Raw genomic sequence first — 15,262 nt, forward strand, 5'->3', positions numbered from 1 at the left:
AAGTAACCTCTGGAGATCCTTGTGCAGTGCACAGCTGCCTTTTGAAAGCTGCTGGCTTTTGAAAGCAGTGTAACTTTTAATGGCCTAGAGTAAGTGGTCCTTCCAAATAAACTGCCCATGTAATATTAATGAACCATTTATTAATGCCAACCAAACTTGCTTAAATATTATCATAAATGAGCATATAAATAGATAAGTAAATGCAAAGATATTTCAGACCTCCACAGGGGATATTAATAATGATAACTTTACTCTGGTGGGACCCTGAGGATTCTACTCAAAACTTAAGGTTTCCTTAGTAAAAGTACATTGATCCAACAGAGATTTATTTACAGCAACCTACTTTTAGTACAAAGGACTTATAACACTATTACTCTGGCTATATAATTAGTGGGTAAAACACATATACTAATGAGCTTGAAGGTAAAATTCAGTGTTTTATGGATGAATGGTTCACCCCTCCTTTCTGTAAAGATTTTACACTTTTTACTGTGCTAATTTGCGATACTGGGAATCAATTTCTTTCCTTTCACTCATTACATGTCCACAAAGGAATAGAAGATTAACTCTCACTTCACCAGCCCTCTAAATGCTTGTAATTTCAAACCATTCTCTAGTGCCTTTTGGTGATAATAAACCTTGATATACCATGTCAGCACAACTATGAAATTAAAGCATGTTACGGCAAAATGCCTTCCAACGCTGTTCAAAATTTTGGCCTCCCACATGGAATGAATCATTAAAGTATTAAGTTTTCTTTTGGCTTTGCTGTCAAGTTTTCTGTAGCAAAAACCTGCCAAGGATTTTATAATGGCTCCTGTCACCTTGCACCCGATGGCCTCAGAAACACATACTGCTGACTTCAGCTACAACTTTATCCATAATTTCATCCTAAACAACCCCGAGCCTATAAAAGCCACAGAAGAAAAATTCCCATTTTATTATCATATTGAACATGTCATGTTCTTGAAATAAACCAGCATCATGAGACTTTAATCCTCTTTCAACTTCCCATAAATGCCATCAATCAGAAAACTGTCAGCTCAAGTGTGACAAAAAACCTGCGTCCATTCCCCTGACACCCTGGTGAAATGAGTATTATTAACCTGTTTTCTGCTCTAAAGGGGTCTGGTACAAAAGGGTGAATCATCAAGAAATGCAGTCTCTAGCACAAGATCAATATTGATACATGCCCTGTTGAGAGGCTTTAAAACACTACCCAACATATGGCAAAAACCTTTGTGTCTTTCCAAAGTCTGTGGTTGAGAAAGAGGCTGGAAAAGTGGCTGTGTGACTTCAGCAGCATGGGACAGATCCTCCTTGCTGCAAAACTGATCCATATGTGATAACCGTGTGGGCAAAGTCTCTGCTTTTCCCTCCCAATACAGAAGTAGACTATGTTAGTCCAGACTTTTGCCAATCAACCACCTAAAAATCCTTCTACTCCTCTTTATCTAAGCCATCAAGCAGTCTGGGATATTTCAAAACATCTTGACTTGTGTCCAGTTGCTCAGCAAGATGATAAGTTCCTAGCACGATGTGCCAAATACGTAGTTTTTCCCATTGGAAAACATCTATCTTGAAAGTGCTACAAAACATTTCCTCCAAATTTTGCAAGAAATTAATTCGATCCCATCCATGAAGCTATAAACTGAGCAAATTTAATACACACTACTTATTTCCAGATCTGTTTTGCATGGAAGGGGGTTTTAGTAATTTTAAGAAAAGGTCCCAGGAGAACATATTTGGATTTGTATATAATGTAATACTGCTCCAAGGCCTCACTCTACTAATTTTCTCTGTTATTGTTTTACAGAAAAGAGCATTGATAGATTATGAGCAGCTGCCATGTTTACATAATTTCCTTTATCTTCTATTTTGCCAATCAATTTATGTCTGTTTACGGGGCCTTCAACTTCCTCAGTCAATGCAGACAAAATTTCCATGCTTATCACACATGGATCTTCAAGCTTATGCAAAGAAGTTTTCAGAATAACTTAATAAATGAACTCAAACAATCCATGTTAGAAGTGTCAATAGGCATATTCAAAGTCCAAAAGCACTGAGACAGAAATTCCTGCCTGTGGGCACTGCCCAGAGTGTAACACTGATGACAGGAGATGTGAGTTGGCTTCCACTTCTGCCATCTTTCTTTCCCAGAGCATCAGAGATGTTTGGGCTAAGCACAGGCTTAGGAAAACAGGCTAGGGGACATTAAAAAGACTCCCTGTTTTTCCAAACATGTCTTGGGGCTCCTTTGTAAACTATTTCCTTGTACAAAATGGCCCAACTCCATGCAAGATGGGCAGATGTGTGAATAATACAGCAACCTGAAGAATGACTTTGTAGAGAATGACCCATTTCTTTCATCAGTCATTTCAAATGCCATCGTGATTACTAAAAACCACACCAATAACATTCATGTAGGAGCTAAACTGAAAGACACACTGGATGTTGACTGAACCCCAACTATCTACCAACTACTGCAGCCCCCAAAAATTTTGGTCACTGAGCAGTATTAGTAACCGACATTTTATGCTTTGAACTGTGAATTCTTTTGGCCATCAGCTTTCCTATGCTCCTCCAAGAACACCAGCTGCAACCATCTGACAGTCATTGCCATGACAACTGGTGCTGGTCCCAAGAGGACAAAAGACAATACTGCCAGTAAAATTCAATAAGCAAGGTAACGAAGTCAAACACATCACGGGAAGTTGGTTGTGGTTTCATGGTATGGAGAGTGAGGAATCTGGAGGATCCCTTGAGTGTCCCAGGGCTATCCATTTCCCAGCCTGGAGTGTTCACATATGCTGCTCAGGGTGACCTTAGTGCCCTGGATGGGATGGAGAGATGCTGCAAAACACCAAATTACAAGCTTGGAGGAGAAAGGCAGCAGGGTGATGTCAGAGAAGGGTGGTTTAGAATGAAGTGAGGAGATTTGCTGACAGAGGGGCTGGAAACACCATTACAACACAGCCTGGCCTACCAAGGAAGTCACACTGACGTAGGAAAAGGCAGAGGAAATTTTCAGAACACCAATCAGGATTAGGCACCTTCCTCCTATGCATCTTCCTAAATTTCCAGCTTACTGGCCTTCTCATCACCTGAAGACAAAAATCTAATAAGTTCTAACAAAATTAAAAAGAAAAAAGCACACGTGTTTTTATTTACTCAGGTTGTAATAACTAAGGAAATACCTTAATTATAAGCACAGGTTAACTGCATGGCATCATTATAAGGCTGATTTGGAGTTGCATGACTGAACTAACTGCATCCTTTACCTTCAGGTTTCTTTGATGTGGAACTTTAATTCAGACTTTCATCATTTTATGATGACTGATTCTGGAGTTATTATAAGCATTCTTTCTTATTTCTTTCTATCAAATAATAAGTTTTCACTTTCAACTCTAAAAAAAAATTCAGTTTCTAATGGCATTCAAGTATCCAGCTGACTCTAGATAATTTAGCTAACCACAGTTAGCATGAAGTAGACAGATAGTTCCGGAGAAGTGGTGTGCTAAGAGGAGCAGTTCTGATTGACATAGCCTTTAAGCTATCTCCTCCTCCTATATTTTTTAATCTGTTCCCTATTTTGAGTCAAAAAATAATCCCTGAATATCATACAATTCCCCCCTTCAACCATAAATGACTCAATTTGGTCAAAACCAAGCCTGGAAACAGAGCTAAAATTTGTTTGAGAAAACTCAAATTCAAAGCAGGCAATAAACCCCCAGCTAGGAAACAATTCTCCAGAAAAACAAACGTTGCCAAGAAAGCTTCCTGCAGCCCTGCTGTGAGAGCATGGTGACTCAAGGCAAGCACCACTAACTAAGCCCAAAGGGAAGTGATGCAGACTGCCAGAGAGAACAGCAAACAGAAATAAGAACCCTTTTTGACCAGATGCAATGTTTGTGTGAGTGCTGGCAGTACAGCAAAAGGCTCAGGAAGTCCAGGATCAGGCCTACAGAGAAAAATCCTTTGGTTTCTAAGCAGCACACCAGGTACTAATATCCAGGAACATTAAATCATCAGTTTTACCTGCAAGCATCACAAACTGAACTTTAAGAAGGCACCTCCAGGTAGGAACAAACTATCTTGTTTATCCAGATCAATATATCAGTGCAGGCCTGCAGCATTTCTCCTGCTGAATAAAGATCTGGCGCTATTTACACAGAGATAACCTGCACCATTACTATTAAGATTCAGCCCTGTGATAATTCCAGCTGTATGGGATAGGCTATATTAGTGATCTAAAGGGATGTAACATTTGAAAATTTCAGCAAGGAGCTTATCATTGCCTAGGCAAGAGAAAGGACTGGCATCTCTACTTTTTCCTCAACTCAGAAAAAGATATTAGTGGGTATGCAATGCCTGGGGGGGGTGGGTGGGGGTGGGGGGTGGGGGGGGTGAGAAAACTTCTCAGTGAGTGAGCAAATATTCAGAACTGAACCTGAAATGTAGCACTCTGGGAATCATCTTGAATTGCAATAGGCTGAAAGGTGCACCTCATGGTCTGCTCCCAGTCCTGCCAGCCTAGGATGGAAGACTCCTGGTGAGAGTCTTTACCCAGGCTTTATTTTCATCATGAGCAAAAAGACAGTTCAGCCCCATGAGCGGACAAAGCACTTACACCTCTGGGAAATGGTGGGGGTGGAAAAAGGAAATAAAAAAATCCTCACTTTTTCACAATGAGCAACACTACTGACCCGAAACACCAGTTTTGTTTCTGAGGAGGTTTGGAGAACACTGCTCCAGGAGGACAGGCCCTTAGAGCCCTTGGGGCACCTGCTGGCCCCAGAGTGTGCCCAGCCACCCTGTGGGTCACTGTCCTGCACCCACCCAGGGCTTCCCCCCACAGCCCACGACTCCTGTTTGGCAGGGCAAGGAACAACAGGCTGCTACACAGCACTGAACAGCCAAAAGGGTCTGTGTTCAGTGAAGCAGAAAAAAGGAACTGGGCAGTGGTGCCAAGGCATCAGGTAATTTGAAATAAAGCTGGCAGGAGCAAAAGGAAGAAAGCTGTGTCTGTGCACAGCTCACAGCTGGGTCAGCCGTGCTGCCTCTCCTCATCTCAGCTATTGCAGCTCTCCATGAAAGCAGAGACGCTACTTTCCCAAAACTCAGCCCTTAAAAACATTCCAGCACCAAAGCCAGCCTGGGTTTCTTCTATCAAAAAAGGCCTCATAGCAAGTAAGCAGTAAACCACTGGTAAGAGCTGAGAAAATGGGAAGAAAACAGCTAGTGGGAGAAGCAAAGGCTTTGATCAGCATCCAAGTGATTTGTGGGGTCAGCTTGGATGTGTTCTTCATCCCCCTGAGCTGAGTGTCCTGTAGCAACCTAGAGTGACAGACCCTTCACTTGCAAAGCCAAGCAGGAGGAGAGGGTATTGCTGCTCGCTGCTCTGCTGTCTGCTATCACACAAATATTTCATTTTGGGGCTGAGAATAAAACATAGCCACTCTGCCAGCACAGCTGGCATATACAACTTACTTACATATACAACCACAGATATATTTCTTCTTGTGTTAAAAAACTATCAGGGGTTCTTTCTGAAATCTTCTATTTTCAAGAGGCCTCGTATGTTTAATCTGGCGCAAGATTCCACTGTAAGTGTTTTTAACTTAAGAGGGACATGAAGAAGACCAAGAAATTTTCACTTCCTCAGGGTTTTCAACCGTGCTTCTTTTTCAATTGCTTTTCTTCTATAGATTTTACAGTTTCCTCCAGACTGATGTAAAATGGAAGAACACAGGGGAATTTGAGCTGCAGGTGAAGCCCAATGGCATTTTGAAAGCCCTGATTGCTGCCCAAGTGTGACTGTCAGAGCCAACACATTTTTGTAGCTTTGCATACCACTTCAATGTAAGAAAAAGAAATGAACATAAATTCCCTGTTTCATGGGGACCTTAATCTTGAGACTTACATCTAAATTATGCCAAAGGCATATTATAGGATTAAATTCTCTCGTTAGCTAAACCAGTACAAATCTGGAGTAATTCCATGATCTGAAGATCCACTGCTAATTAACTAAATCCCTCCAAACCCAAGGAAATTAATGCAACCAAACAATATTAAAAATAAAGTATCTATTTCTCAGTTACCTCAAGGCTCACTTCTTCATGGTTTCTCTCATGTGTTGTTGTAGGAATATCTCCGACAAAGCCAAAAAAAATAATCAATCCTGGGTTAGGAACTTCTAATCCCTGCTCTCAAGGCTACAAAACAGTACTAATGACTTTGCCGTTTTTCTCTCCAAATATTACTATAATGGAGTTTGTTTGTTCTTTTTTAATTAAAAAATAACTGAATTTTTAATTAAATAAACAAATCCAAATATAGGTTATCTTTCTGTAGGAATCTGATGTCTTTGAGATACTCTTGCTCTCTTTTGTTCTGTAGAGACATCCCACCTATGAAACTGCAGCCAATACAGTTATTTTTCCTTTTAATTCTTGTCACCAGCTGAAACCTTTCTGATTTGTGGGAGCAGCTGGAGCATGTACTTATCTACAAAGCCAGGTAATTAGGTGGCAGCTTTTCTTCAATGCTTTGGTAATTCAGCTGTTAGGCTATTCTTTCAGCTGAAGACAAAAGTAGCAAATAGAAGGAAAAGAAAAATTTCAATTGCAATAGGAATGAAAGGATCATGACCTTTCCAAACAAGTGTACTTCCCCTGGCTCAGCCCTTGACTGTGAGGGCTTTCAGAGTGAACTGGCAAAGCCTGTGCCTGCTGTTAAACACATGCAAGAGGGAGATGTGCTCACGTGCCATGAGGAATTATTGCCACTAGGACTTAATCAGGAGTGTAAGCACATGTTCCAGATAGGCCAAACCCCCTTGTGATGCTTTTCTGTGACTCTGTCTGCCTCATTATTAAAATCTCACCCTTGAAGAGGATCACTAGAGGAATATGATACAGTATTTGATTGAGAGGAAGTCCATGCATGATGTACTTTTCTGATTTACTACTAGATGGCTGAAGAGTGTCATTATCAGTACCTTGCACAGGAACTTGAAAGAGCAAGCTTTTCCTGATTAATTCTTTTATATTGGATTATAAATCCTGCCTTCCCATTCTCGCCTCCTTTTTTTTTTTTCTTTAAATATGGTTGGTCATTTAAAACATTATTTCTGTTCACTGACTCTAATTTTATTCTGTTTTATCTATTGTTTTTTTCTGAGTAATTCTAATATTCTGGTTTTATGTAAGTCTTTTCCCTTAGTCAGGAACTGCAGTCTGTAATAATAGCAGTCAAGGCAGTTCATTCTGGCAAATGCATGTCAGAAAAGGACTGCTGTGACTTTGAAATATTGAAAGTGACTGATAACATAATGTGTGAAGCAGAATAAATGCATAGAAATGGAAGTTTTAGCTGAGCAGTCAAAGTATGAACAAAATACAGTGTCAGAGCTCTGCCCTGAGAGCTCTCTGTGCAGGTGGTTACAATGGCAAATTACTAAATGCACTTTGCAAAAGTGTTTTATGAATAAAATGGCAAACACAGTTTTTCCTTGGCCATATCATCATTTCTGTCTGCTTGCACACCATGTTTAAGTGGAAAACCTGGGTCTGGAAAGGCATTTGGTTTTTAGGACAGTCATCAAAACTATGATGGCTGGGATCAGGGCTCTGCTCTACTTTGGGCTAACCTAACACCACTGGCACTAAAGCAGAAAATAAACCACATTGTTGCACATTGTGCAAACAAGAGTCTCCAACGTTATCCAGCTGGTTCCTGTCAGCAAATGCTTTTTTTTTCTGTTTTAACCCTGCAAAGCCTCTCTGCCACCACCAAGTCTTCTTTGGAGTTTGGGCAGAGGTCTTTCCAATTTTGTGATAGCTCATCACCAGAACATTTTTTCCTCAAGGCTACACAGAAGTCAGAGAGTAAAGGCTTCCTCACCCCATCTTCATATTCAACCTAATCCAAACCTCTCTATCCACTGCACTCTGGCATAGTGGTGACCCTGCTGGGCAAATTAGCTTCTCCTCCTAGTTTCTTTATTATTTCCTTGGGAAGCAGCCTAGAGCAACCTACCCCATGGGTTTGCTCTAAGACACAGCAGAAGACTTCTCTGGATAGTTTTTTTTTGATTTTTCACTTTGCTAATCTCCTCCTATATGGAGCTGAGCAATAAGGAAGGCTTCATTTTTTCACCCTCCAAGAATCACTGAGGAGCACTCAGCTCCTCCTCGTCCTCACTGCCTCTCCTGTCACTCCCTCTGCTCCTGCAGCAAGCTTTCCTCTTCCGCATATCCTATTTCAGCAAGGGAAGACAGCTCTGCTAGGAAGCCTGCTACCACTCTTCCTTGGCTCCACATTCTGGAGACTTTCCACATGTTCTTTTTCTCTTTGCCTACCCTGAACTTGGCTGAAGTCATAAACCAAGGCTAGCACCTTCTTCGCTTACTGATGATTCAAGAACAGGTGGCAAATAGCAGATTGGTGTTATACAGCAGGGCAAATCTCTGCAGGCTCAGGTAGCCCCTCTTGCAGCAGTTCCACTGTAGAAGCACATCTCTTAGCTCAGATATAAATAAATCCTTCCAGCTGTCATTCCATCAAGTTCATTTCAGCTTTGAAAACAAACTTTATTTTCAGGCCTTTTAGTTTTGTCTGGAAAACAGGACTAGCTGAAAATGAGCTTTATGGTCAAGCTAAAGGTTAATTACTATTTAAGGCAACAAAATGGGTTAGCAAAGATTTACTCTTTGCTCTCTTGCTACTCTTGATCATTTTAACTGAATAGGTTGACCACTGTTTTGAGAACTGAGGCCAAGAGGCAGGTACCTTTGGGGTAGGTGGGCTAAACCCTTATTTGGGTTTTTATGGTTCTATCATGAAGGCAGCTGCATGACTAGTCCCTTCCTATTTCCAGGGAAAGCTTTGCACTTGTTTTCCACCCCACTTTAAAGGCAATGCTGATGCTCAGCTGACCCAGAGTGAGTAGTCACACCTGTTCCTCTCAGGACTGATGCACACATTAGAGAAGGCAGCCAGAAAAGAAAAAAGCCCTGTACTACAGGACAGGGTGCACTGATGGTGAACCTAATCTTTGCTTCAGGAATTAATAAAAGGCAAGTTCTTGGCAGGAAGCCACTCACTGGGACTTCTTTTAGCTTTACTGTCATCAGATTTATAACCAAGCAGTTTCAAATTCAGCAGCCATGCACTTACTCACTCCATAAAACTTTAAAACACATGAACAACTCAGCTTACAATAAATGTCGCTTCCATATAGTTGGATGAGCAACACTGTTTCCACTGACTGTACTGCACACCTCACTGAATAATATCTGGCCATTTACATGTCAAGTCTGAGGTGCCTAAGGGTAGAGAATTGGATAGGAAGTAGTAAGAAAGAGCTTGCAAAGTGCTCTCTACTGGTAATTTAACACATCACAATTAGACTGTTTTCTTTGGGGTGGTTCATGCGTAATAATGGGGAATTAATATGCAAAAGCATACCCTTACCTGGCTTGCCTTTGGGAAACTTTGAATGTAGGATCCTTTCTCAAAGTGAGCATTGATTAGGAAAAAGAGAAAGAATGAAGGTGCCTTTTTCATGGTACCTTTTCCCCCCCAAAATTCAGCAATGTTAAAAAGTTTTCCTTCACCACAGCACTGCTTGGATGCAGAGGTGCCTTTCCACAGTGAAGCAGGCAGACAGCTCTATGCTGTGTGAGAATGCAAGAAGATCTAATGCCTTTCCTTATGATTTTCTTTTTCATGCTTCTTCTCAGAGTGGCTACCTCTATGATTCTTTAACTTACCCCATTGGATAATGTTATGGTATATTTAAAAAGCCCTAATCTTCTCACTGCCTGTATATGTTTTGAGTAATTTTCCACTATGTGTATGTAATAAACTCCAGGTCTGCTTCAGAATCCTTTAACCTCTATCATCACTTAATATTACGGGAGATCAAGAAGTTGCTAAAGTCTGTGTTTCTGTAGACATCCCCACCCTGTTCAGCTCCTAGTTGTGAATTTACAGTGAGACCTGCAAGCACCATCAGAAGTCAATGAAGCCATTTCTCCTGTTCTCACAACGATGTGTGGGAGCCACAGCCTCTCTGCAGTCCTACAGACAGCACCCCACCGTGAGCAAGGGAGATGGGGAAGGGTAACAAAGCCAGGAAACCCTTCTGATGGCAGTGCAGGAATCTTCAGAACCTGGAGCTCTGCATCAGGCAGTTAGTGGAAGAGGATGCTAAGGGACAGTGTCAGATCACGCGGCCCTTGGGCAGAGCTATCAGCAATGTGCTCAGACAGGACTGCAGAGCACTGTAAGCCTGGGTCAGATGCTCGTGGGCTTGGTAGACAAAAGAAGAGAGAATAGCAGAGGGACCAAATCTTTCTGTTAGGGATTTCTCATGGAGTAATGGATGCCATTTTGAAAAACCAGAATGAAGCTACATCTTTTCTTATAATCCATTTGAGGTTACAGGTCTTCAGCCTGGATCCAGTGGCCTGGAGTGAGTGGAGTGTGAGCACTGTGCAGCCCCAGTGGGGCAGGCAGCTGGCTGAGCAGAGCTTCCTCAAGGTGAATTTCCTGGCATGAAGGGCAACTGCAGTTTGTCTTGATGGACCTGGGTCAGCAAAAAGGAAGATGAATGTGTTTTGAGACCTAGGGCCTGGTGCAATTCTCAGTTTTACCCCTACAAGTCTCATATAGACTCATATAGAGATAGAGAGACTCAGTTTTACCCCTACAAGTCTCATACAGCAAAAAATAGAATAGACTGGTTATTTTGGATGGTCAAGAAATATTACCTTGGGTGTGGTTAAATTTTTATTTAATATCCTGGTTATCTGAGCAACTAACTTGTTACTACATGCTACTCTGAAATAAAGGCTTTCATTAACAATGACTATATCTGAATAATTAAGACTGGATGCTCATGTCAGATTGCTCAGAAACCTGGAGTCAATTTTCATTTTTTTGTCCTCTCACTAATATAATTTCAGTCATATGAATTTGGGACATGATCTGAAAATTAAACTCTTCTATTTCAATTCAGGAATTTGCTTGAAGTCAAGTAATTCTCTGAACTTGCAGTTTCTTAATTTTCTGGAATTATCAGAAAAAACATGCTTTGGGTGGATTTAGGTAGATTTTGCTAGTTTGTCCAACATATATTTCAGAATGTAATACATACAGCTCAGAATAGGATTTGAATTATTAGCAAACTACTAAGACAAAGCTAAGTCGATCTCTTACTAAGGCATCCACTATTCTGCAGATGATCCCTATATTTAATAATGAAAAAAACAATTACATCATCATTGTTAGTCCTCTGCAGGGTTAGGGTCTAATCCAAAACTCTTATTTTTCATATAGCTGGTAAAAGATAAGTCAGAGAATCAGTGACACTTTCTTGGGCTTTCATTAAAAGAATTAAAAAAAAAAAATAGAGGGAACTTCTGAAAGAAAAGGGTATATAGTTCCAAGGGCAGAGTAAAATCAAAGTAGTTAGGAATAAAGTAATTCTCCTTGCACTGGAGTCTTTGGACATAAGCGACCTCCAAGACACAGAATGAAAATTTAAGGAGAGAGAATTAATGGTCAGAAGACAGGAAGAACACATATTTATGGCTCAGGGCAGGAACTTTCTAAGACTCAGGATTTTGCTGATGAGATGTAAAAAGCACAGGAGAATATCCACACCATTTATTTAAAGCAGTTGGCTAATGATTTGCTAAGGGGCAGTCTGAAATGTCATGTGGTGGCTCTCTTCTGTCCCTCCAAAGTTTTGGATATCAGAAAGCACACCACTTGCTGCTAGGGATGTGTCTTTGGGCTTGCCATGAGGAAATCATTATAAATGTCCATTTCTTTTCCCTCCTCAGGACAAAAAGATGTGATTGACTTCTCTAGCAACAGCACAAATTTGCTGTGATTTTTTGTGAGTAATGTCAAATTCAGACTGGGGTTCCTGCAGAAGCCATTTGGTAGTTGTACCTTCCATACATTTTGCCCTTACATACCCCCTTCCCACAGACAACCACCAGGAATTATAGAAGTGTTGCTGCTCCTCTTGGCACACAGGTAACTTTAGGTGTCCATGAGCTTGTGCTTGGCTGGGGCAGTTGTGGGAATAGCTGATGAACAAGAAAGAGCCCCACACTGTGGGCTCTAAAGGCAAGCTTGCCTTTTCTTTTTTCTTCTTCCTATTGTCACAATTTCCTTTGACCTAGAGAGGCAGAACACACATGGAATGCTCTTTGGAATATAAGGGGTGCAGAGCAACTATGGCTTGATTTTTCAGTGGCCTTTGGTGTTGACAGGTTCCAGTTAAGTGAAAAGCTGGCTGCTGGCCTCTGCTGGACACAGAATTAGTGCTTCCTGTCCCTTTGCCTCTAGTGTGCTGTGCAGCTGGGACTGTAGTGCAGGAGAAGAGAGTGAAACAGTAGAGAAAGTGAGGACATGAACAGGATTCCAGCACTTTGCTGTCACCCCTCCTTGACCCCCACCAAAAGCCAGCCACCAGCGCAGCACCTGAGCCATTGCTGCAGCACTGCAGGAAGCACAGACATCCTATGAAATACTCTGAAAAGCATCTACAATTATATTTATACCTCCTAGGGGTGCGATGGAAGTTTTAAAGTTTAAGGCTGAAAAGAATTCTTAACAGGTGTCAAATTTAGTGTCACTACACAGCTCCTCATGAACCAAAAGACACATCCTTTTCAAGCTCTCCTAGGAAATTTGGCAGTTCCTATTATTACAGCCCCTGTCATTACCTTGAAAGAAAAATATATAGAGAGGGAAAACTGACAGGAGGCTACTGGTGCTGCTAACTCTTAGTGGCAAAGGAAAGAAGACAGCAATCTACCTGAGCACATAACCTGGCTGTCTAGTGCCATGGCCAGTTGTGTTTGTTAACATCTGCAACATGAGTGAAGTCATTGGGATGGCTATGACAGCTCCATGTTACAGTTTATTTTCTATATTATTTGTGTTATACCACATATCAGTTGTCAGATGGACCCAAAGCATCTGTTTTGAGAGAAAGCATTAGGCAGGGCCTGGTCACAGATGCTGTGAGGGACCCCAGCTGGCTGTTTTGCTGCCCCTGTGCAGCAAAAATCCAATTTCATACAGCAGTCAGGCCATTCACTGCTGCTTGTGTCTTTGTTTTGGCATAGAAAGGATATTTTTTTTTGCTTGTGAAAAAGAAGGGTCTCAAAGGCCCTTTTTTTTTTACACTGCTTCCTGTTGGTAAACTTCACCACAGCGCTACCTCGACTGCAGCTCACGGCTGCATAGCTTCAGGGAAAAGGGGTGACTGTTCACACCTCCCTGTCTCTTCTCCTGTTTTCTGGGAATCACCTGAATGCTTGTAAAAGGTGCTGAACAGTTTTAAATGCATGTCTGTGCTTCCTGCACAGAGAACAAAATCTCCTGTGAGCATGCCAGACCTTTCACAGCTGCACCCTAGGGATTTAACACTGTGCAGCTTATGGCTTTATATAAAATTTCTTAAAAGAGAAGGCCTGTATTTTCACATAAATATATTTATTTTGGGAAAGATCAAGAAGTACCAATATATTTTAAACCAGTTCCCTGCTGCATTAAAACTGTGAAATATTCATGTGAACATTTGCTAATCCTATACAATGTATCTATTCCTCTCTCTCTATTTAGCATGCAGGCTGCAGCTGCTGAAGGTTGTTAAGCCTTTTCATTAGGAAGAAATGTAAGGATGATGTATGAAAACCACATGGATGTAAACTTAAGGAACAGTACAGAAGGGTGTTAAGAACAAAACCTGGTAAGCTACCTTGTAAGCATGATTTCTCTTTCACATATTTGTTCTTATATGGTCTTTCACTGCTTTAAAATGTAAATTTATATTTATGGACATAATTAGAAATGCTATATAATATGCTCTCATAATACAGAGATAAGAATATAAGCACAGCAGCACACAAATTTTCAGAATATACATCTCAGGCTCTCTACATTCTGCAGGAGGTAGTATCACTCCAAGCAAATTCCCATTTCTGTGTTCAGCCATTATTCCTCCTAATGTAATGAGTTATTTTCTCACCAGTGCTAAGTTCTGCATATCCATCCAGATCCTCCTGTGGCCCAATATCTAACAAATAATCCTTTTCTTCATCTACCTGAACCCTGACAACTTGAGCAGGAAATCAAAAATGAGTGCCTATGATCCCTGATTCCACCAGGGGACAATATATGACCTTGGGATTTCATTTAAGTCTCCTGATGCAGCGGATTCCCTAAGCATTAAGTGGAAATAGCATCTGCTTTCCTGAGAGATGCTAATATTTAAGTATTGCTTCGAAGATCCTCAGATAAAAATACCTATATATGTGCAAATTTTTATGCTTCCTTCTGCTTTCCTATAGCTCCAAGATATAATAACACACTGAAAAGCCAAAATTTTCTTATGAAATAAAATTGTACTTGGAAATGTCAGACCTGCACAGACCAATGATCCAGAGTTGCTGAAGGCAGTGTATCAGAAGAAGCTGTAACCCAGCCTCTCCATGTGCTGAATACCATGACCAAGGAGAAATTATCTTACCAGAATCAGTCATAACCATTTTCCCCCCATGCCAATAGCTAACCCAGTGCATAACCCTGTCACAAGCAGTCTCTGAGGGCACTTTGGATGCATCCACCTTGGCTTGCAGAGCAGCAGTGGTGGGCAGGAAGAGTGTGGGTGTGAGCTGTGCCACGTCGCTTGGCGGTTTCACTGTGCTTAGTAATAAAGACACAGACTCCGAAATTCCCTAATGTTTTCCAACAGGCTTACAGGGATAAAGCTGTGGAGATCAAACACCTTGACAAGCACCTGAGAACTCTAACAGGTTGAAGAATTTCTTTGAAAGATTGCAGGAAAGAATCCTACTCCTTTGTTTTACATAGAGACCCCAAAGAGTAGAGTGCCAGATATTATAAGCAGAGACAGCCTGGACAGATGGAATATGAGAATATCACAGTATTTGGTAAATATTTTCCTCTAATACTCTTTGTAATAGACAAAGAATATACATGTTTCATTAAAATTAAATTTTTTGTTGATCCTGTGAAATTTTTATTATGTTGATGTTACGTTAACACAAAATTCAGCAACGCCACCCCCAAAGTGGAACAGATTCAAAGACTCCAAGTCTTCCCTGTCCATGCAGTAGGCATGAGCAGAGAGTCATTCCTCTGCATCTGCACAGTGTTACTTACTGTTTCTCCCCCATCACAGTCTTTGAACAAAGCCAAAGGCAACAGT

General features: G+C 41.1%; 1 protein-coding gene across 6 annotated transcripts in view; it reads right to left on the reverse strand.

Annotated features, from left to right (window-relative positions):
• Positions 1-15,262, reverse strand: part of GRID2 (glutamate ionotropic receptor delta type subunit 2) — a 678,572-nt gene that overhangs the window by 48,963 nt on the left and 614,347 nt on the right. The gene's annotated exons all lie outside the window — the stretch shown is intronic.

The sequence above is a fragment of the Taeniopygia guttata genome, chromosome 4 (genome assembly GCF_048771995.1).
Source record: "Taeniopygia guttata chromosome 4, bTaeGut7.mat, whole genome shotgun sequence".
Lineage (NCBI taxonomy): Eukaryota > Metazoa > Chordata > Aves > Passeriformes > Estrildidae > Taeniopygia > Taeniopygia guttata.